Source organism: Idiotropiscis lumnitzeri, unplaced genomic scaffold (genome assembly GCF_059441095.1).
Source record: "Idiotropiscis lumnitzeri isolate Australia: NSW breed Sydney's pygmy pipehorse unplaced genomic scaffold, RoL_Ilum_1.0 HiC_scaffold_70, whole genome shotgun sequence".
In the NCBI taxonomy this organism is placed as follows: domain Eukaryota; kingdom Metazoa; phylum Chordata; class Actinopteri; order Syngnathiformes; family Syngnathidae; genus Idiotropiscis; species Idiotropiscis lumnitzeri.
This window is the reverse complement of record NW_028283608.1, coordinates 5,445-14,839: the sequence shown is the minus strand read 5'-3', so window position 1 is coordinate 14,839 and position 9,395 is coordinate 5,445. Positions and strand designations below refer to the sequence as shown.

Below are 9,395 nucleotides of genomic sequence, written 5' to 3'. Positions count from 1 at the left end.
AGCAAATGTAAGGTAGATTTTGTTAACCTGCCCGGAGAAAAAAATCAACGAAAATAATTTGTATTTGTTTTAACCAGTTGGTGGCGCTACCACTGCGATCAAAAATAAGTTGGCAGCCGTCTTCAGGGCCTGAATATCCTCAAATGTGAAAAATTTCGAGAAGATGGATCATCTGAATCATTTTGCAGGAACTTTTGTTGCCACGGAGAATAATCAGACTCTGCGGCACCGTAATAGCCACGCCCTTTGAAGGAAAGTCATAAAAATAGGGATAGAGTAAGATCAATGTCTTGAGTCTTTTCTAGCCAATTTTCAGTCGGATTCGTTAAAAGGGCACCGTGCAGTACGTCAAAATGTAAACATTTATATTGATTGGCGCAAGGTGTATAACTGAATATAAACATATAGATGTCTTCAGGTACCGACTCTTTATGTACATGTGAAGTTTTGGATTTTTAGCAGCACGTGCAGGAGAGTTATTAAGCATTTTGTCCATTGCGGCGAAGGAAATCTTAAGTGAAAACTTTGAAGCCCCGCCCCCGTCATATAGTATTTCGGAAACAAAAAATTTTAGCCCCAGTGTTTGTCCCAGGTCTTAAGATGCTCCAGACAGAACTTTAAGGCAATCAGATGAAGCCTTTAGGATCAGGGTGCAAAAGAATGACCCCTGTAAACATGCAAAAAAGGGCAAAAGTCGGACTTTCAAAAATTCATAACTCACTTCCTGTTCATATTAGACGTTAAAATATCAAATTTTTCGCCATGCCCGATGAGACTGCCAGGTTTGGTGAGTTTTTGTGCATGTTTCGGGGGTCAAAAATGCGATCGAACAATCGGAAAAATAATAATAATAATTTCTACAAAAACAATAGGGACTTCGCAGCGGTCGCTGCTCAGGCCCTAATAATAATAATAATAATAATAATAAAAGTAATAATATTTTCTACAAAAACAATAGGGACCTCGCCGCGGTCGCTGCTCGGGCCCCAATAATAATTTCTACACAAAGTCCATTGTGGTGACCCGCCCCCTTTTAAGTAAATTCAAAATGGCCGACTTCCTGTAAAACCTAGCTCATTGCTCCAAGAGACTTTTTTGTAGGTCTTGGTCTTATACATACAGTGAACCCTCGCTACTTCGCGGTTCACCTTTCGCAGGTTCAGTGCTTCGCGGGTCTAAAAAATATTCGGGGGCATTGTAGTTTCGCCGAGCGGCACGACGGGGCGCTGGAGCGGTTAGACGGCCGGCGTGCGCCGAAGAAGAGCGTGGGCGAAGAGGAGAGTGGACGAAGAAGAGCACGTTCCCCCGGACACGATCGGTGGCGACGTTTCGCGCGGTTCGGACCGTACCAGAGCTCCGGCCAGCGTGCGTGGCAGTTAAGCCGTAGAGGAGCACCTTCCCCGGGCACGGGCGGTGCCAAGCGGCCCCTAAGTTTAACCGAATGGAAGCTCCGGAGGAGGAGGGCATGCTCGCGTCACAGTAAGCCGAAGAGGAGCACCTTCCCCGGGCACGGGCGGTTCCAAGCGGCCCCTAAGTTTAACCGAATGGAAGCTCCGGAGGAGGAGGGCATGCTCGCGTCACAGTAAGCCGAAGAGGAGCACCTTCCCCGGGCACGGGCGGTGCCAAGCGGCCCCTAAGTTTAACCGAATGGAAGCTCCGGACGGAGGAGGACGGGCGTGTGTCACAGTTAAGCCAAATTGTAGCACCTCTTCTGCCCGGGCACGAGCGGAGCGCGAGGCTGTCAGTTATGAATGAATAAATGAATAAATAAATAAAGAATGCCACCTTTCATTTCACAGGGCACACCGGACGGCGTACCAGCAGGTAAAAGTCGGAGTAATTAAATAAATACAAAAAGAATGGCTGGGGAATAAAAAAATAATACGTTTTAATAATAATTTGGTTTTTTTGTTATAACATGAATTTCACTCTCTCTCTCCCCGTATATATATATATATATATATATATATATATATATATATATATTATTATATATATTGTATATTTTTTTTAAGCATTTTTGAAGGTGCGCCGCTACTTCGCGGATTTTCAGTTTTCGCGGGTGGTCTCGGTCCCCATTAACCGCGATAACCGAGGGTTCACTGTACTCCATAAAATTTACAAAAAGCGAGGTGAAACACTCAACCAGAGCTGCTTTTTTTTAACATTTCTCGAGGGCCATGGCGAGCCATTTCAAAAAAGCTGCACAACTAACGTATAAAATATTGATAAATTTGCTCGGCCTGATGTGTGTGTAAAGTTTTACGAGTTGTCGTTCATATTTAGAACCTCATAATCAGCTTTGTTTTATTGCCGAACAGTGCAATGCCACTCCCACAACTTTTCACGAAAAATCACGAATTTCGTATTGTGACATCCTCATGGCCGAAACAGTCATCCGAGCATATATGAGGGCGACCTTGTTGAGTTGCACGGAGAAAAACATCCAAGAAAATAACTTGTATTAGCTTTTACCAGTTGGTGGCGCTACTACTACGATGTAAAATAAGTTGGTAGATGTCTTCAGGGCTGAAGTATCCTCAAATGTGTACAACTTCGAGAAGATAGGATCATCTGAGTCATGTTGCCGGAGCTTTTGTTGCCACAGAGTACAATCGGACTTTTCAGCACCTTAATAGCCACGCCTTTTGCCAAAACGTCACAAAATTCGGCAGAGAGTAAGATCATTGTCTTGAGTCTTTTCTGACTAATTTTCAGTCGGATTCGTCAAAAGGGCACCGTGCAGTACGTGAAAATTAAAATAAAAACAAATTTTTGATTCCACTTGGCGGCACTGTGTGTATAACAAAATAATAACATTAAGATGTCTTCAGGTCGGGACGTTTTATTTACAGGTGAAGGTTTGGATTTTTAGGAGCATGTGCAGGGGAGTTATTAAGCATTCATTTATTTGTATTAGGTTCATTTTGTCTTCTTATTATTGATATTTGACTGATTCATTAAAAGCAGACAATTATGTTTTAGGTTAATTTTTTACCTGACATGTTTCGGCGAGTCTTTCGCCTTCTTCAGAGTGTCGCATGATGGTGTCTTGAGACCCGTCTTTATCAGCTGATGTTCCATGAGGGTGTGACTTACCTGTCAAAAAAATGAAAAATCAGAGCAGTCAAAGAACAAGCACAACATGAACATTACAAATCAGCAATCACTGACCACTGCAAAAGGGAAAACCACATCATGGACCGGGAGAAGGGCAGGGTCATCCGCACCGAAGAGAACAAACAACAGCGCTGGATCAGAGAGGCCATTGAGATCTGCAAGCGAGGCATAAAAACCATGAACAGAGACAAGGGAGCCTTCATCCTCTCTACCACCTGGAGCAGCATTTTGGCGGAGTGAACGGACAGCGGGGGGCGTGACTTGCCTTCATTCTTGTGACAGGTAAGTCACGCCCTCATGGAACATCAGCTGATAAAGACGGGCCACAAGACACCATCATGTGACACTCTGAAGAAGGCGAAAGACTTTCGTATTGTGACATCCTCAAGGCCTAAACACTCATCCGAGCAAATGTAAGGTAGTTTTGTTAACCTGCCCGGAGAAAAAAATCAACGAAAATGATTTGTATTTGTTTTAACCAGTTGGTGGCGCTACCACTGCGATCAAAAATAAGTTGGCAGCCGTCTTCAGGGCCTGAATATCCTCAAATGTGAAAAATTTCAAGAAGATGGATCATCTGAATCATTTTGCAGGAACTTTTGTTGCCACGGAGAATAATCAGACTCTGCGGCACCGTAATAGCCACGCCCTTCGAAGGAAAGTCACAAAAATAGGGATAGAGTAAGATCAATGTCTTGAGTCTTTTCTAGCCAATTTTCAATCAGATTCGTTAAAAGGGCACCGTGCAGTACGTCAAAATGTAAAAAATGATATTGATTGGCGCAAGGTGTATAACTGAATATAAACATATAGATGTCTTCAGGTACAGACTCTTTATGTACATGTGAAGTTTTGGATTTTTAGCAGCATGTGCAGGAGAGTTATTAAGCATTTTGTCCATTGCGGCGAAGGAAATCTTAAGTGAAAACTTTGATGCCTCGCCCCCGTCATATAGTATTTCGGAAACAAAAAATTTTAGCCCCAGTGTTTGTGCCAGGTCTTCAGATGCTACAGACAGAATTTTAAGGCAATCAGATGAAGCCTTTAGGATCAGGGTGCAAAAGAATGACCCCTGTAAACATGCAAAAAAGGGCAAAAGTCGGACTTTCAAAAATTCATAACTCACTTCCTGTTCATATTAGACGTTAAAATATCAAATTTTTCGCCATGCCCGATGAGACTGCCAAGTTTGGTGAGTTTTTGTGCATGTTTCGGGGGTCAAAAATGCGATCGAACAATCGGAAAAATAATAATAATAATAATTTCTACAAAAACAATAGGGACTTCGCAGCGGTCGCTGCTCAGACCCTAATAATAATAATAATAATAATAATAAAAGTAATAATATCTTCTACAAAAACAATAGGGACCTCGCCGCGGTCGCTGCTCGGGCCCCAATAATAATTTCTACACAAAGTCCATTGTGGTGACCCGCCCCCTTTTAAGTAAATTCAAAATGGCCGACTTCCTGTAAAACCTAGCTCATTGCTCCAAGAGACTTTTTTGTAGGTCTTGGTCTTATACATACAGTGAACCCTCGCTACTTCGCGGTTCACCTTTCGCGGGTTCAGTGCTTCGCGGGTCTAAAAAATATTCGGGGGCATTGTAGTTTCGCCGAGCGGCACGACGGGGCGCTGGAGCGGTTAGACGGCCGGCGTGCGCCGAAGAAGAGCGTGGGCGAAGAGGAGAGTGGACGAAGAAGAGCACGTTCCCCCGGACACGATCGGTGGCGACGTTTCACGCGGTTCGGACCGTACCAGAGCTCCGGCCAGCGTGCGTGGCAGTTAAGCCGTAGAGGAGCACCTTCCCCGGGCACGGGCGGTGCCAAGCGGCCCCTAAGTTTAACCGAATGGAAGCTCCGGAGGAGGAGGGCATGCTCGCGTCACAGTAAGCCGAAGAGGAGCACCTTCCCCGGGCACGGGCGGTTCCAAGCGGCCCCTAAGTTTAACCGAATGGAAGCTCCGGAGGAGGAGGGCATGCTCGCGTCACAGTAAGCCGAAGAGGAGCACCTTCCCCGGGCACGGGCGGTGCCAAGCGGCCCCTAAGTTTAACCGAATGGAAGCTCCGGGGGAGGAGGACGGGCGTGTGTCACAGTTAAGCCAAATTGGAGCACCTCTTCTGCCCGGGCACGAGCGGAGCGCGAGGCTGTCAGTTATGAATGAATAAATGAATAAATAAATAAAGAATGCCACCTTTCATTTCACAGGGCACACCGGACGGCGTACCAGCAGGTAAAAGTCGGAGTAATTAAATAAATACAAAAAGAATGGCTGGGGAATAAAAAAATAATACGTTTTAATAATAATTTGTTTTTTTTGTTATAACATGAATTTCACTCTCTCTCTCCCCGTATATATATATATATATATATATATATATATATATATATATATATATTTATATATTTATTATATATATTGTATATTTTTTTTAAGCATTTTTGAAGGTGCGCCGCTACTTCGCGGATTTTCAGTTTTCGCGGATGGTCTCGGTCCCCATTAACCGCGATAACAGAGAGTTCACTGTACTCCATAAAATTTACAAAAAGCGAGGTGAAACATTCAACCAGAGCTGCTTTTTTTTAACATTTCTCGAGGGCCATGGCGAGCCATTTCAAAAAAGCTGCACAACTAACGTATAAAATATTGATAAATTTGCTCGGCCTGATGTGTGTGTAAAGTTTTACGAGTTGTCGTTCATATTTAGAACCTCATAATCAGCTTTGTTTTATTGCCGAACAGTGCAATGCCACTCCCACAACTTTTCACGAAAAATCACGAATTTCGTATTGTGACATCCTCATGGCCGAAACAGTCATCCGAGCATATATGAGGGCGACCTTGTTGAGTTGCACGGAGAAAAACATCCAAGAAAATAACTTGTATTAGCTTTTACCAGTTGGTGGCGCTACTACTACGATGTAAAATAAGTTGGTAGATGTCTTCAGGGCTGAAGTATCCTCAAATGTGTACAACTTCGAGAAGATAGGATCATCTGAGTCATGTTGCCGGAGCTTTTGTTGCCACAGAGTACAATCGGACTTTTCAGCACCTTAATAGCCACGCCTTTTGCCAAAACGTCACAAAATTCGGCAGAGAGTAAGATCATTGTCTTGAGTCTTTTCTGACTAATTTTCAGTCGGATTCGTCAAAAGGGCACCGTGCAGTACGTGAAAATTAAAATAAAAACAAATTTTTGATTCCACTTGGCGGCACTGTGTGTATAACAAAATAATAACATTAAGATGTCTTCAGGTCGGGACGTTTTATTTACAGGTGAAGGTTTGGATTTTTAGGAGCATGTGCAGGGGAGTTATTAAGCATTCATTTATTTGTATTAGGTTCATTTTGTCTTCTTATTATTGATATTTGACTGATTCATTAAAAGCAGATGTAACCACCACAATTGAACTAAGCAGCGTCACACTCAAGCTAAGTAAAATAAATCAGAATTTGTTTGTGTGTACCAATTATTTGTAAGTATTCAACTCAAGACTCATCTATCTTGGGTTGCAGGGAGATTGGCGGCAGCAACTCTACTTAGAGCAATAATAAACCTCCAATAGAAACAAGACACACTTAGAACAATTAACAGGAATATGTGAACAGTTGTATTTATATATCCCAAACTCCCCAATATTCAGAACATTCAATCTCTCTTTAAACATATATTCGTGTTAGTTTGTGTCAAAATTGGTGTCAGATCTGACCCACAAAAAAAATGTCTGAGATCTCAGAAAAAACAAACAAAAAGGAAAAAAAGATTTGTCCAAAAAAAATCCTCTTGACGGTCCTACCACCCTCCAGGGAAATAGGTGGCCACGGGAATCCAACGTCACTCGCCGGCGTCCTAGGAAGTATCCAATCCACTGCCGGTGCAGTTCAAGCTTTAGACGATTCTTTTAGTCCCAGAAAAAAAACAGCCTGCACGAAACGTGCAGAGCAATCATTCAATGTGGCCCCAAAAACAACAGTGCAACAATCGTCCAGTGAAAAAGAAATTAAATAGAATAAAAGAAAATACGTGTATCTAACACACATGGAGTCCTTCGTGAGCCTGTTAGCTTATCTCACTAGGTAGTACACTTGCTAGGAAGGCATGTGCGAGTAAAATAGTTTACAATGCTTTAATTTTTTCAGTTATATCTCACCATTAGCTAATAACAATCTCAACGTTCACAAACCTTCATCCTGACTGTTTTTTTCAGTTAAACATCATGAGATACATTGACACAGGAATGTTAATTAGGCACATTCGACAAAAAACTCACCAGGATCGATAGTCTCAAAATAAATCGAATTTCCTTGGCAAGAAAACACCACAGGATTTGAACTCCATTCGCTCACAGTTCACACAAAAAAGTTCAACGGACCAGTATGGTCTATTCAGAGCCTTTCTCCTTCAACTCGCATGAAACAAAATGCTAGAAAGTTCTCTACGTCTCTCGTACGAGATGAGACGTCATATCAATGCTGCGGTGCGTTCTAGGTCCGTAGGAAATAGTAACAGCGCTAAGAAAAAATCACATTAACAGAAAATAAGAATAGGAATAAAAAAAGGCTGAGCCAAACATGGGTTACATTCTCCCCCTCTAAACGGCATGAGTCTCTTCATGCAACGTTTTACAGCTTGGGCATTGTGGAGGTTGTAGTACAGCTCTCGAGAACGCAACGCTTAAAGCCTGAAAAAAAGAACTAATAGCCAAGTTCAGTGGCTCTCCCAGTTCATCATAGGTAAACTTTTTAGGTTGACGTCTTTCTCTTTCGGAGCGTCGCAAGCCTATTGACTTAACCGCCGCATCATCTGTTTTGACAGTGTCAGTACTGGGTTTACAGTCTGAGGGAATAACTGTGTCAGTCAGGGTAGGAGTCAAGTCAGGTTCAGGGATCTCAATAAGATGGTCGGAAGACCTATCTGTAGATGGCAACTCAACACTACTCAACCCAGGAACTTCATGTTGTGAGGTCATGATGGACCTATCAAGGTCAAGTGTTGGTTTCTCTGGCCCTGCAATATCAGAAGATGACACTGAGGGTTGGACATGCTTAGGAGGTTGGAATTTAACAGGAAACTGCTCAGTTTGGGTATAAGGGCCCTTCGTGATTATCTGCCGCTCCCGTGAGTCAATACAAAATATCTCTTCATCACTCGTTTCATCCTTGTCACTGTACTCTCCTTCACTTCCAACATCAGTCTCCATCATCTTATTTGTCTTGCTCCTTGTCTTCACTTTCCTTGAATTGTCTCCTGGAGAATCGGATTCATTCTGATCCTCCACAGGTAAGAACCCACAAGGCAAAAGAAGATCCCTGTGTAAAGTCCGCTGAGGACCCTCTCCAGTCTCTGGTTTAACAACATAAACAGGACTGTCCTTGATGCGTTTTACAACAGTGTGAATGGTTTGCTCCCAACGATTTGCCAGTTTGTGCTTTCCTCTGACATTAACATTCTTTACTAGGACCCTATCACCAACAAAGAGTTCAGCAGCTCTTATTTTGTTGTCAAAACGTGTCTTATTCTTCTCACCCATCTTCTTTGAGTGTTTGGAAGCAAGAGCGTAGCTTTCTTGGAGGTTTGCACGAAGAGTTTTGACATAATCTGAATAGGACTTTGGACTAGATTTGCCAGGGTATGTACCAAGGATAAGATCAATAGGCAACCTGGGCTGTCTGCCGAACATTAGTTCGTATGGGGAATACCCTGTCGTGTCATTTCTGGTACAGTTGTAGGCATGCGTTAAGGGCTTGACGAAGTCTCGCCAATGGAACTTGTCCTTCTCCTCCAATGTGCCTAACATAGCTAGCAATGTCCTATTGTAGCGTTCTACAGGGTTTCCCCGGGGATGATACGGAGTGGTACGGATCTTCCTCGCCCCAACCAAAGCACAAAGCTCCTTGACTATTTTAGACTCAAAGTCTCTCCCTTGATCACTTAGCAGACGGCAAGGAAACCCATAGGGAATGATCAAGTTATCCCAAAGCGTTTTCGCTATCGTTTTAGCTTTCTGGTCTCTTGTAGGTACTGCTATGGCAAATTTTGTAAAATGATCCGTCAATACTAACACATTCCTTGTGTCTCGACTATCTGGCTCAATGGACAGATAATCCACACAAACTAATTCAAGTGGGTAAGTCGTGTGAATGTTTTCCAGCGGGGCGGCTCTTTGGGGAAGACCCTTCCTCATGACACATCGAGGGCATTTCCTGCACTTATCTTCAATGGACTTGGCCATTCTTGGCCAATAGAACCTAGCTCGAGCAAGATGTAAGGCACGG

General features: G+C 43.1%; 1 long non-coding RNA gene across 1 annotated transcript; it reads right to left on the bottom strand.

Annotated features, from left to right (window-relative positions):
• Positions 1 to 6,707: 6,707 nt before the first annotated feature.
• Positions 6,708 to 8,443, bottom strand: LOC148315638 (uncharacterized). Its single transcript, XR_015840734.1, has 2 exons — positions 7,391 to 8,443; positions 6,708 to 7,043 (listed from the first exon to the last, which is right to left on the bottom strand). It is a non-coding gene; the product is annotated as an uncharacterized LOC148315638 (long non-coding RNA).
• Between the last annotated feature and the right edge of the window lie 952 nt (positions 8,444 to 9,395).